Raw genomic sequence first — 13,494 nt, 5'->3', positions numbered from 1 at the left:
TCCAAAATGTAATTGTTGTATGTCAACAATGTTTGTAAATCCCAGGCCCTGAAGAAGATCTCAATTAAGATCGAAACGTTGGCACGATAAAGAAAATGTTTTTCTGAAACCTACATCACACCAGACCGCATCTCACGATTTCTAAATTTAAAAAATTTATGAAAGTTATTGGTTGAGATAAAAAATTCAGCATCACGAGCGGGATTCGAACCCACGACCTTCGGCTAAATACGCAGCTACTCCACCACTTGAGCTATCGTGACTTCGATCCGCTCGGACACTAACTTTCCATCTCAACCTCACCTCTCAAATTTTCTCTCCTCTATAAGATTGCAAAATAAGACAAAATGTATTTAAATGATATTATATTTTCTATTTGGTTCAAATCAGATACACATTTTGCATGGTATGTAATTAAAATTTAAAAGCTCACACCTTGTTACTCGGCTTTATTAAATGGTTTAAAAATATTATATTTATATTCAAATAATATATAATAAAAAGTAAATGATATGTTATGTTTTGAGATAATTACATTTCTGACATAAGTCATTTTCATTTCTACTCGAAACCCGCATTATTCAGCACGTTTCCGAAAACACGAGGTTAAGCGATTTAATGATTAGTAAATGTCCGATCAGGTATGATCAAACAAAACCTTTATCGGTTAATACGCAGCATGTTATTTTTTAAACGAATTCACCGAGAAAGCCAAAGAGAGAGGAAACGTTATCAGCTATTCTAGCCCATTTGATTTTCTGAAGAGGATCCTGAGACAAATGGGAGACCTGTTGGTTGAGAGGCGTCGGACATACATCGTTTATGATAAACCCCCGGAAAGAAATTGGTAGTCCCGTTGAATAGTTCACCGGTTGGCATTAAAGGATTGATTTTATTTATCATTACCAGATACCCTTCTGATCGGCAAATCCATCTCGAATAATGGGAGAAGCAGACTGTTATACCGCCAAGATTGGCTATTGACTGCCTTGTACTCAGGGGACCGTGCGGACCCTATTCGATTCCCCAGAAGGGCCAAGGCTCAAAACAATCAAGTTCTTAATATTAGAGTTCGGTAAAGGGCAACCTGATCCAATGTTTCATTTTCCTCTGATATTTTTACTTTATTGGTTAATAAATTTTATACCGAATTTCGAAAAAAGAATACAGAATAAAAGGATCGCTTGGAAAATTTAAAAGACCATTTCACACTTTATCCTACACGAATTTTACATTTTCAATTTAAATATTACAACCAAACCAGGCTTAATCAAGCGGTAATCAGTTTAAGATGGATCTGGAAGGAAATTTTCTAAAAATACACCCAGGCTTTTCACAACGCGCTTTCATTCTTTAATGGACATAGTAAAGCATAAGAAAAGGGGCGGATGGTTAAAAGTGTTATTGAATCGTGAGACCCTTGGCAGGTGAGGTTTCAACCGACGCGAAGCCACACGCTAACTCTACTCATTACGTCCCATTTTATCTTTTTTTTTTCCATTACACAGTAGCAAACATAACGAAGAAAATTAACAAAAAAACTCATACAAAGTACTTCTAATATATTTAAAGAAAAATGTAAATAACGCTAGTAACTTCTTTCTAATACTTATTCGTTAATATATAAAAAAAATATTGACTCCCCCACTAATAAAAAGACGCCAATAAAGAGTGGGTTTATTGGAGATATAAAACCTTGCGATATTGGAGATGTACCACAAGTACTTTTCTTTGGTGTTCTACGTAATATAAGTTAATGATTACGTTTCGTTAAACGAGTTACTCCTTAATTCTCATAATATTAAAGCCTCTGTTTTTCATTGACTTTAAATGCCGTAGTAACAAGGAATCAGAGTAATCTCAATTTTACAACGAAAAGAACTCGATCTGATGATTATAAATGAAACTCTTTTAAAACGGAAATCTTTCCCTAATGAGAAAATTATATTTAAACTCGATTGATCAAGGAAAATGTCCTACTTAGCTTCTATTATAAGCATTTCAACCTATCGATTTAAACTCAATTTTTTACATTAATTTATAAATGAGGGTGTTTACATCCTTATGAAACAATATTGAAATTGTTAACAAATATTGTATGTCATTATTTAAACTTTGCTTACTACATACATTTTAACTGACTTTCTTATTTTTCCAATCTTTACCATTTTAAAAAAATCATGAGGACAATATTTTTTTGTATTTTTAAGTCGATTGATCAAGGAAAATGTCCTACTAAGCATCTACTGTACGCATTTCAATATATCGATTTAAACTCAATTTTTTACATTAATTTATAAATGAGGGTGTTTACATCCTTATGAAACAATACTGAAATAGTTAAAAAATATTGTATGTCTTTATTTAAACTTTGCGTACTACATATATTTTAACTGACTTTCTTATTTTTCCAATCTGTACCATTTAAAAAAAAATCATGAGGACAATATTTTTTTGTATTTTTAAGTCGATTGATCAAGGAAAATGTCCTACTAAGCATCTACTGTACGCATTTCAATATATCGATTTAAACTCAATTTTTTACATTAATCAATAAATGAGGGTGGTTACATCCTTATCAAACAATATTGAAATTGTTAAAAAATATTGTATGTCTTTATTTAAACTTTGCCTTCTACATACATTTTAACAGATTTTCTTATTTTTTCAATCTATACCATTTAAAAAACCCATAAGGACAATATAGTTTAGTATTTTTAAATATAATAAAACATTATTGAACAATTCATAAACATTAAAGAATATCGACGTAATTCACATCAGCCTTCAATATTATAATTTAGTATTAAATAAATAAACGTAAGTTCATTAGAAAAATAAAGTAATACAATATTAATATCTCTATTTGTGGACAATGACAATATAGATTAATGATATAAATGTCACAATTGTCAATATTTGTTGCGTTTGAAGATATTAGGTTTGTTAAAATTAGTTAAGCTGAGCGGACCCCTCAATAGAGATTATCTAGATATAATTGATACCAACCATCAATACATCGTGGAATAAAGGCATTATCTGAACCATTAATACATTACAAAACAAATATTTTAACTTATTTTTACGTAGGGTTTTATGTTTCAATTAGCTTATTAATTAATTGACTAGCTTTAGTATCTTTAAAAAGTTCATTTAATGAGTTTATAGTATATACGTGACGTCTGTAAATATAACAACAAAATATTTCTTAATTCAATTTTCAAAAAAAAAAAAATTACATAATAAGTATTTATGCAGAAATGGTCTACTTACATTTAAATTGGTAATTTCAAATTATGGCCTAGCTTTTAACAAACTCGTATCAAGTTCATCTCTGTCTTCTTTCTTGGGTTCCTCTTTTTAAAAAATTTTCTTTCTTGAAAAAAATTAAAGCCTTTTCTTTTCGTTTTATTTTTACATTTTAGCATAATTATAAGTGAGATTCAATTACCCGAACAGTGATGTGAAACGTAAGGAAAGGTAAGATTACTTAACTAAACTAAAAAAAAAACTTTTATTATTTCATATTAATAATTTTCTTCTGTATAAAGCCGCTTGATATTATTGAGTTTTTGAAGAAAAAGCTCTTCAGTAGCTTGTAGTTTATCTTATGATGATTTTGTTCATATAGTTAGTATTGCATGGCCATAAAGTTTACAAAAAATCTAAGCTAATAAATTTCCCTATAACTATTGGTTTTCCTATACAAAAACATCGCAGCCTTGTTGACATTTTCTTCAATCTAGAAAAATAAATTTAACCTACACTCACATTTGTTCTCATACCTTTATCTTTTCGTCAAATTATTATTGTTAATTCAACAGTACATTTTTATAACTTTTATTTTTGGGGAAAATTGTTCTTCCTTTACAAAATGGTGGCACAAAATAAAATTAACGGCCGGCAGCGTTACCCTTAAGTTTGATCAGCGGAACGAATGTTTTGCCATACATCACTCGAACTGTTGGCACACTATAAAAAATTTCGAATTGATATAAAAGAACGAAAACACACAATTTTTAATTTTCTATTATAAAAATCAGGAATAAGGCCAATTTGAAAGAAAAGAAAACGCTCAGTTCCTTCGTCAAGCGTTCTAGGAATATATATCGTTCATCAAGACTTGGAAACTATTATTAATCAATCACAGTATTAACAAATATGATCATCTACGTACCGTGCTGAAACTTATAGTTTCAAGCAGTGAATTTCCAAGTCCTTTCTTTGGTAATGCTAGCCAATGGTGAAAAAGTTAATTTTTCATTGATCGATCATCTACGTACCGTGCTGAACCGTATGGTTTCAAGTAGTGAATTTTCAAGTACATTCTTTGGTAATGCTAGCCAATGGGGAAAAAGTTAATTCTTCATTGGTCGATCAACTACAGATTCAGCGTATGTTAATTGATTTATTTGAATTTTCGGCCACTGGGCTATGTCATAGTGATAGTTCGACTAGGCAGAGTCTTTGACTGAGGAAATATATAACAGAGAAAATACAGTCCAATGATTCTTACTTAATAAATTAAGTTTCAATTATTTGACTAGTTAACGATCACACTTACGTCTATATTGATGAGAAAATCGACATTTCCTAAGAAAGAAGGACTTCAAATTAACCTCACGAAAATTAATCTCAAGAGTTTTGATTTTTTCAAACTTACATCTATATACTCGTTACCACTGATTCCTTGCACTACAAATTTAAGTTATACGTCTGGGCCAAACTAAGCCTAGAAAACGCTAGGAAATGATAACATCGAGAGAAAGAAGACTCAAGACAAATTCCCTAAGCAAATTTAACTATTAAATCAAATTAAATTCATGATTTTTTATTTATTTAAACTTACTTATGTCTCACAGTTATATCTGATAGCTCAGTAGGTCATAGACACCGTTCGATTATTTTCCATTATGCCTTTGATTTCTTCTACTATAAACTGTGGTTTAATATTTAAACAAACGAAAACGTTTAAAAATATCAATATTTAAGAAATTGGCATTAGCAAGTACTGACTTAAAGGTCCTGTCATACCATTAAAGTAGTCAATAAACGAACTGTCAATAATTTTTTAACTACTAAATAAATAGATAAAAAGTAATATGTCTGAAGCAAACTAGGTACATGGAATGGCTAAACAAAAGGAAAATAAAATGTAGATGGAAAAAATAGGTCAATGATAAATTCTACTAAATTAGTGAATTTAATGAATTAAAATGAACTATACTTCACTAAAGCTCTCCGTGGCCCTTTCATTTGTCGCCGAGAATCCATTCTGATTACACGACATTTGAAAAATGGCAAAAAGGAGGGAAAACTCAAAAGGTGGGGTTGAGATGGGAAGTTGGTGTCCGAGTGGATCGAGGTCACGTTAGCTCAAGTGGTAGAGCAGTGGCGTATCAAGCCGAAGATCGTGGGTTCGAATCCCGCTCGTGCCATTGACTTTTTTATCTCAACTAAAAACCTTAGTTAATTGTGATAAATTCTATGTTTAGATTAGATAAGTTCTTCCTTAATTAATTAATTGTACATGAAGCTGATGATTGTTGATTTATTTGAACTTGCATCAACATGGGTATGTCATTGGCACGGTTCGATGTTTTTCTAACATGCCTGAGATCTCTTCTGCTATAAACTATAGTTTTTATGTTTGAAATAATCAAACATGGTTGAAAGTTTAAAAAATATCAATATTTAGGAAATTCAATTCAATACAATCAATTCAGTACAAAAGCAAGTTCTGAGTTAAAGGTCCTGTTTTATTATTAAGTAAATGAACGAATTGTCAATATGTCTTTGATCCATTAAATAAATAGATGAACAATGGTTTACATCTCAAGCAAAGCAGACACAGGCATTAGCTAAGTAATCAGAAAATATAATGTAGATGGAAAAAATAGTTCAATGATAAATTCTAGGTTTCGATTCAATAAGTTTTTCCTAATAAATTAATTGTACATGAAGCTGATGAGTGTTGTTTTATTTTATAATCTTGTATCAACATGGGCATGTCCTAGTCACCCTTTCGATGATTTTCTAACATGCCTTTGATTTCTTCTACTATGAACTGTGGTTTCATGTTTAAACGAACAAAAATTTAAAAAATACCAATATTTAGGAAATTCCGCACAATACAGTACAATTACGGAACGAATTATCAATAATTTTTTAACCACTAAATAAATAGATAAACTGTGATTTATTTCTGAAAAAAAGTAGGCACAGAGATTGGCTAAGTAATCAGAAAATATAATGTAGATGGAAAAAATAGTTCAATGATAAATTCTACGTGTACGGCGTTTAGTGACCGTTAGTTAATGATCATTTGGAAATCGTGAGACGCTTTTTTCCACATCCTACATGTATTTGTAAAATTTAAACAATGTTTGTAAATCCCAGGCCCTGAAGATGATCTCAATAAAGGTCGAAACGTCGGCAAGATAAAAAAAGTTTTTCTAAAACCTACGTCACACCAGACCGCATCTCACGATCTCCAAATGATAAATTCTAAATTTAGATTCGATAAGTTAACAAAATTAATTGTACATAAAGCTGATGATTGTTGATTTATTTAATATTGCACCAACATGGGTATGTCATAGTCATCGTTCGATGATTTTTTAATATGCCTTTGATCTCTTCTACTATAAACTGTGGTTTTATGGTTTATGCCTGAAGCAAAGTAGATACAGGGAATGGCTAAGTAATCAGAAAATAGAATATAGATGGAAAAAATAGTTCAATGTAAATTTCTAAATTTAGGTTCGATAAGTTTTTCCGTAAAAAATTAATTGTACATGAAGCTGATGATTGTTGATTTATTTAAACTTGTATAAACATGGGTATGTCATAGTCACCGTTGGATGATTTTCTAACATGACTTTGATCTGTTCTACTGTAAACTGTGGTTTTACATTTGAAGTAACAAAACATCGTTGAACGTTTAAAAAATACCAATATTTATGGGATTCACGCAACTTCAAGTTTTTTGTTAAAGGTCCTAATTGGCTATTAAGGTAGTAAATGAACGAATTGTCAATATGTCTTTGATCCATTAAGTGAATAGATGTACTGTGCTTTATGCATGAAGCAAACTAAGCTCAGTGAATGCTAGGCAATGAGAAAATCGAATGTAGTCGGGGAAAAAAGAGCCTGCCCGAGCCAAGGGAGATTATCGGAAAACCGTACACGGGCTGTGGACAAAAGTAGGATCAGGGGACAAATCAAAGCCGGTAACGACGCCGAACCGTTGAAATTTCCAACTTTTCCCATGTTTTTATTTCCTTTTTCGGTATTTTGTTTTTTACGCGAGGAGGGTAACAATTGATTGAGTGGATATATGGATTGGGTAGGTGTCACGGCGGGGGTGGAGAGGTAGGAACGGACGTCAGAGTGGGGTACTTGTGGAGTGTTGCACCGTCGAGCATGCGCTCCATCCCCTCTTCATCCGATTCTTCAGCGGACCCGCATTCTAGCTCAGAGCTCAGACCAGTGCACAAAGTGTGGGTGTCTCTGCACCTTTCAGTGAATTTTGAACCTCAAGCCAGTCTCGACAAACGACTCGAGGTGAGTGGAAATCGGTCATTTTCAAAATCGCGGAAAAACACTTTTTCTTCAGTGACCGGCTCCTTCGGAAAACCTCGACCTTTTTTTGAAGTTTCGCAATTTGACGATTTTCTATCTTTATTCTGAAAATTAAATTTTTCTCATTTTTCCCGGACCCGGTTTTAGAGAATGTTCGTCAGTATCGTCCTGTGCCAGACCTTTCTGCTTCGACCCTAGCAGTCGCCGCTGTTTACTGCCGCGATTTCAAAACACCGGCTTGGTTTTGTAGGCCTTTGAATATAAAAATTGTGGTGGGGGAGTGGATAGTGGGTGTATGGTACCTTCGTGTCTGATAAGGACTTATTGACGAGCCTGCTTGAAACTTTCCGATAAAATAAAGCGTAAAAGTGTTACAGACAATGCAATCCAATTCGCAATTAACTCGTTCTAATCGTTTTAACTCTGCCTAATTTATTTATTCCAGATTTTAATTGAACCCGAACAGACGTTATACGATTTATCCATTACCTCATTTATTCAAATGTATCCGAATAATTCCATTTAAAGTAATAATTAAACAAAACTTCACGAAAAAAATACTAATTTTAAATAATTAAATATTCAATTTCCTGTTTAAAATTTTTTTAAAAAAATTGATGTTCAAATGTCAGAAGTAAAAATACTCATCGATTATATAAATTTTTTTAACTTACAGTACACTGAATAATTAAATGGATATCTCGACCCGAGGTAAATTATTTTTTCGTTTTTCCAACGCTGGGATATTTTCCTTTTTAATACAATAAAAAAAATTTCCCTGACAAATACCGATAAAACAATCTGAAAATCTCATTGTGTCTTTTTTAATATTTTTTTATTAAATAAATATTTTTAAGTCGGCCTTTTTTTCTTCGGTAATTTTTTTAAAAATATATTATTACCAGAAAAACCTATATATCAATAGTTGGATAAGGACTTGCCTGACTTTTTCAAGGTTATGAAAACCTGGCTATGAAATAAACCCCCATTCATATCCTTACTTTTGACTGTACGTTATACTCTCTCACTAAGTTTATTTCTTTTCTTTTTTTTTTATTGTTTACGGAGTCTCATTTACCTTTTCCGCTCGCTTAATGGGGGTCGAGTCTTAAATTCTCAGAGCCGAATTGCGAGTTTAATCGGGTTTTTAAAGCTTAGCCGAGTGGTTAAAGATTTTTAAATAATAGAATTATGCGATATTCCGAATTAAAAAGTCAGAAATGAGCGGAAGCTGTATATTTTGTACAAATTGCTAAAGACTGAACGTATTGAATATCCAAATTTTATAGTGTTTTTGTAAGTAGTTGTATTTTACATAGTCAAAACGTTTAGAAGTTCTTTAGCCCCAAATGAGATTTTTTTTTTTACTCAAACCATTTAAAGGCTTTTTCTCTCCTTTTTCAATAGAAGATTAGTTAGTAGGAGAAAAGGCCGCATTTAAACATTTGAAAGTAGACCGCTGAACACACACAAAAAAATTGTGAAAAGATAAGGTTCACTATGGGATCCTGACTTGAATACTGATGTCCATGAATTTTAATCCTTTCGGGGCCGGGCGATGAGTCATGAAGCTGAACGTAAGCTGTTGTACCCCTCCCGGCCGTTTCAACACCAGTTTTACACGTATGAACACAAAAGATTTTTCCTGTCTTCTATCGGAAAAATCCGCTGGCGGATCTCCTGTGCAAATTGTATTATATTGGTTCAGTTGTTTTCGCCGCATTGCATCCGCATGACTCATTCGCGGAGGACTGGCGTAATTGTATGTACTACCGGCTGTTCGGAAAGATCCGCTTTCGGCTTTATTTCCTAAAAACCTATTATAACCAATTATTAAGTTCCGTGAGTACGATTTAACTATTTGACTCATAGTATAATACATAAGTGAGTTATAAACCTAAAATACCTACTGGTCAGTTGGCTTTGAACAACTTTATTGAACCCGTAAATCTTGCTGTAAAAAAATCGTTTACAAAAAAATACGATAAATATAAAATTTTCACTGGTTTTCAATATTTTTCTTAAGTTCTGTCTTTTTACAAAATTATTGTTTTCGCATTATATTAGATTTCCTTTTTTTCAACTGTAATCCAATTATAAATAATTCAATCAGTTTTCTTAAGATAAACGCTTTGTAGGATTTTAATATTTTTAAAACCGTCATAGTGCCTAATGGAATGGAAAACTAAAATGTCGCAGAAGTTAGTCGGATTTAAACATAAAGATTAAAAATTTGAAAACCGTTTTTTACCAAAACTTACCTTATAATTGTTTTTATACTAAAGCAATAAATCTATGGGCCTTGCTAAAATTAAACCAATAAGGGGATTAATATTTGTAGAATATTTTTCTCATTTTTTTAATCTCGAGAAAAATTTTTTTACGATCTTTAATGATTCACGGACCGCGCTGTCGGACCCTTATTTCCCAAGCTAGCGGTTCTGGGTTCGAATCCCGGCACAGCACATGGAATTTTGATCGAAAATAGTTTGAAACAACTATTGTAAAGAGGTTTGACCTCTCGTCCGCCATACCCAACGGTTTAGATATTTAATGATACATCAGTGAAATTTTTAAAGTCATATCCAAAAATAAATAATTTAAAAAATTTTTGAGAAATTTAATTTTAATTATTATTTAGAGGTAGGTTTAGGTATGTAGGTTTAGAAACACATTTTCTACTTCGTGCCAACGTTTCTATCTTTAATTTCAAATAAGATGAAGTTTTCTGTAGGTTGTAAAAGTATGTTTTATTTTTTTTTTTTTAATTATTTGTATTAAGTAATGAAAATTTTTGAAGTTCTTTAATGATACATAAACTTGAAAAGCTATCAAAAGATCTTATTTTAATTTATTGGAAAATAATCGGATATTTCAATCTTAGATATGACCCAGTTAAACATGTATGGTCCTAAATTATAATCATTAGTACTTCACATTTCACCCCAATTTTACTTTTTTTAAAGAATATTGCAACTGCTGTATGTCTTTATTATTCAATATATACAAAGTTTAAAATTTGGAAGTGTATTAAAAATTATACTATTATTAGTAAAATTTGTGTTGTAGTGTGGAATTGTATAAAAAAACAAGAAAGCCGTTAATCGTGTTTAAAACCGTGCAAGAGATTTTAATTTTAAAAAATATTTAATTAAAAAATTATTCTAAACTTATAAAAGAAATATAAAAAAGACTCGACTTTAAGAAATAAGGTTTAAAATTACTACCAATTAATTTTAATTTTGTTTGCATGAACTTTATTCAATCCTTTTATCTTTATTAGTTTATCCGATTAGAAACCTCTATTTTTCATATAAAGAAACATTTTTATATTACTAATTTACTACTATTGTAGCCAACGTAAGGCTAACATAGCTTTCTTGCCAACAAAAACCCTGGAGGTTATTATAGGTTTTTCTCTTTTTTTAATTATATTATTGTGTTCTATTCAAAAATATCGTTTGCACACAGAATTACTCATAGAGATTATAAAATAACCGATATTGATGAAAAAATTTTGGTATAATTAAATAATTCGTACTATATTATATTCAATATGTTAAGTATTGTCTTACAAGGTTTGGGTGTTCTTTATTAGCACATACGGTTAGAAACCTTTATATTACATGTATTGTACGAAATGTTATAAAGTGATACCATTTTTCCATTACCCAGTGATTTAGTACGTGTGTGGTGAACCTATATGGCACTAAGCATGCCACAAAAACAGCTCCTAAATTATTATATAGTTTACTTTCCTTTGTAAATTATATTATTGTATTTTATTCAAGAATATAACCAGTAGACAGAATTTCTAATAAAGGTTGCTGTATTCTTGCTAATGAAAGTAATACAAATAAAATTTACAAGTCTCATTTTCAGTGATTTACGTAGTTTTTCGTTTTTAAGTCGAAACTTAAAAAACAAACAAATATTAAAAAGTGCTTTTTATACTTTCATACTATTTTGATTGGAGGGTTTCAATGTTAGAGCCAATCCAGTTGCAAGAGTTGCCAGCTTGATTTACTGACGTCCTCGGACGCCAGATTGTGTAACTTTTTCGACAAATTTTATTTAAGCAAATGTTTCGGTAGACATTTCTACGATTTTATACATAATGGAGATTAGTAATATTTTGTTTTAATTTAACCCATTAAATGGGCGTCTTACTTCGAAAACAGGATTATTGGTGATGATCGAACTTTAACTAAAGTTGGTTAGAACTGATGGACGCTGACCACTTTGCTGGGTCCGTCTATTCTCACTTTTTTACAATCACGAATGAACCAGTCTAACAAGTATTAATTCTCTGTCGAACAAACACCAAAAACATTAAAATGTCTTTATTAAAAAAATCGAAGTTTTATCATAATCCATCATTGTAGTCTTCAATAATTAAATTTTGTTTGAACCTGTTATGGCTCTTGAAAACCCCGAAAAGGCTTCGAAACCAATATTTAAAAAAAAAATAAACTAGGGACGTAAAAGTTTTACATTGCGACCGTAAAGGATCAAGCCACTTTATTCCCGGAACGGTTTTATGTTTGTTGAGATTCTTGAGGGATTTGGCGCGGGGAGGATAATAAAGACTTGCAAGTCCACTAACCCACAACTTCAGCGGAGGCCTGGTATCGATCCCAAACGCAAGTCAATGACATGCAAAAATCCACACAGCCCGGTGGATTCCTCCTCGTGAATTAACTCCATTCGATATTTAAATCTACAAACATTAAATTATACTTACAAAGAAGATGGGTTTTTCACAAAACCAATATCGCACCACAAAAATAGCACCACATTCAATGCCCTGAAGATGACCCGAATAAAGGTCGGCAAAAATGAAACTACCTCATTCTTGACCGCTTTTCATTATTTCAACAAATTGTAATTATCATAAAAACTGTTAACAAAACCATTCTTTTCGTTTAAATTAATAATTTAAAAGTCATTATTTCCACATTTTGTTTTCTTGGCTTTTTATTAATTTTATCTGATAAGGTATAGTACTGAAACATTACTTTATTTTTTATTTTATTTTTTTTTATCGCATCTCTCTTCCATACTAAACTACATCAGAATTAATTGATGCAAACAACTTGATTTATAATTATTTACCCGGAGAAATTCACTGTGAGTTTCTTATTATTAAATCTAGTCACTGCGTTTTATCAACCTGGTAATAAACCAGTACAAGTTCACCAAAATCGCAGTATATTGTTAAAACCTATTTTTTAAAATTGGTCATTTTTGTCTTTGGGTGAAGTAAAAACACGATAGCAGATAGTAAATCATCTTTATTGCTAAATATGCAATATGTTACCAACAAATTTTCTAAAGATTTTTTTCCTCAACCTGGATAAAGGATCTTGTTTACTTTTCTTTTGTGCAAAATTAGTAATAAATCCTTGCTTTATCAAATAAAACTCTATAATTTAATTTTACAATTATCATAAATGTATTTTATTGTTAAGCTTCCGATCATCATCTAACATAACGTAAGTTTAAGCTTTAAATATGATGTATTGTTAATTAATTATTCCCTTTATGTAAGGTCTTTGTTGAGATGAAAAGGTTAGTGTCACGAGCGGGATGCGAACCCACGACCTTCTGCTTCGGAAGGGTTCAAACTACTAAATTTTTCATCTCAACCAAGGCCTTACATAAAAAGAGTAATTGAATTCATTAACATGGTCAATTAGACCACTAAATAAAAATGGAATAATGTATCGATAATTGTACTAATTTCGTCGCCTGTATGTCATTTCATACAAATTGTAGATGTTAATAGTGCCATCCATATGTAAATTAATCGGTCTTCCGGTTTATTATAATTTCTATCCTTCTGTTCTTATTAACGACCGAGATGGGCAGTTTGGCAAAACCTTTCCCTCTTTCAATAATAATTATGAG

General features: G+C 31.3%; 1 long non-coding RNA gene across 1 annotated transcript in view; it reads left to right on the top strand.

Annotated features, from left to right (window-relative positions):
* Nucleotides 1-7,380: 7,380 nt before the first annotated feature.
* The window catches only part of LOC112128462, a 135,703-nt gene continuing 129,589 nt past the window's right edge, over nt 7,381-13,494 (top strand). Inside the window, exon 1 of the long non-coding RNA XR_002911031.1 lies at nt 7,381-7,566. This is a non-coding gene — a long non-coding RNA (uncharacterized LOC112128462). The remainder of the gene's footprint in view (nt 7,567-13,494) is intronic.

Source organism: Cimex lectularius, unplaced genomic scaffold, assembly GCF_000648675.2.
Source record: "Cimex lectularius strain Harlan isolate CLEC.00 unplaced genomic scaffold, Clec_2.1 scaffold40, whole genome shotgun sequence".
Lineage (NCBI taxonomy): Eukaryota > Metazoa > Arthropoda > Insecta > Hemiptera > Cimicidae > Cimex > Cimex lectularius.
Note: the sequence above shows the minus strand (reverse complement) of the source record. Positions and strands in the feature narration are given on the sequence as shown.